Below are 1,161 nucleotides of genomic sequence, written 5' to 3'. Positions count from 1 at the left end.
ATATGCACATAAGCTATTTGTATGCATTTTACAATTCCGTTAGTTAGTTTAAATTATGAAGACCTCTTCTTTTCACTTATTTTGAAGTTGTTCTTAAATAATTAAATAATTGTTGAAGTCGACCGGATTTTATTTTTATTCACAGAATCCGCAATCATAGAAATAATAATGTGGCAAAAAGTCGATACTTCAAGTTTTGGTATTGGGACGTTATTGATCATTGTTCTTCTAGGATAAAAGACTTTGAGCTTGAATCATAAAGAAACACTCAAAGCAATGATTGCGCCACCGAAGAGTGCAACTGATGAGCGAACTCATAGCTGGGCTACAGGTATTCTCAAGAAGTTTAATTATTCTTAAATAATATAAATTGATGAAAGATATAATATCCAAGTGATTTAACATCCAAGTATCATTTTTAAGAAAATTTTATGAAACAAATTTATGAGATGATAATTTCTCGGTTCAGGTGATAAAGATGTATGCCTGGAAGAAACCGTTCAGCCAAATTGCATCAGTGATCAGAAAGTTGAAGATCAAGCAAATCAAATTTTTATCGTATGTGCGCGCCACATATTTGGCCATTATAGTCTTCATTGAACGATTGACCCTATATTTCACCCTGATAATGTTCGTTTTAAAGGAGAAAATTTGACTGCCAAGGTGACTTATGAAATGTCGACATATTTCTCGTCGTCGCGTTGTACTTTCCATTAGGGCTAATATTGCTGGGTAAATCAATAGTGTCATTCAATCGATTGGAGGTATATGTTATCATTATTTTCTAATTTATGATGAACTTAAATCTACAATTATTCTTATATCTCTATTGTTACGTATTTATTGAATTGCGTTTAATTTTTACAGAATTTTTTACTGATGGATGAAATGACGAGACGCTTCTCAGAGAAGATACTGCAGTTGCAGTTCGAATCTCAGAAACTAAAAGAAGGAACTGCAGCGAATCAAATAGACAGGTACATCTCGAGAAAGGGAGTATTGTTCTGTTCGAATATCAAAGATTATCTGATCTTCAGATATACGAAGCTTCAACGTATTTCCGCCAATTTTGTGCAATATCAACCTATTAAGCCAAGTCAATTGTGTGCTGTAGTTGGTGCAATAGATCCGGCAAATCATCTATGTTACATCTACTGCTGA

The 1,161-nt window shown here is 33.3% G+C and overlaps 1 pseudogene; it reads left to right on the top strand.

Annotated features, from left to right (window-relative positions):
• Positions 1-276: 276 nt before the first annotated feature.
• The window catches only part of LOC108695157, a 1,777-nt pseudogene continuing 892 nt past the window's right edge, over positions 277-1,161 (top strand).

The sequence above is a fragment of the Atta colombica genome, unplaced genomic scaffold, assembly GCF_001594045.1.
Source record: "Atta colombica isolate Treedump-2 unplaced genomic scaffold, Acol1.0 scaffold10, whole genome shotgun sequence".
NCBI lineage: Eukaryota > Metazoa > Arthropoda > Insecta > Hymenoptera > Formicidae > Atta > Atta colombica.
Note: the sequence above shows the minus strand (reverse complement) of the source record. Positions and strands in the feature narration are given on the sequence as shown.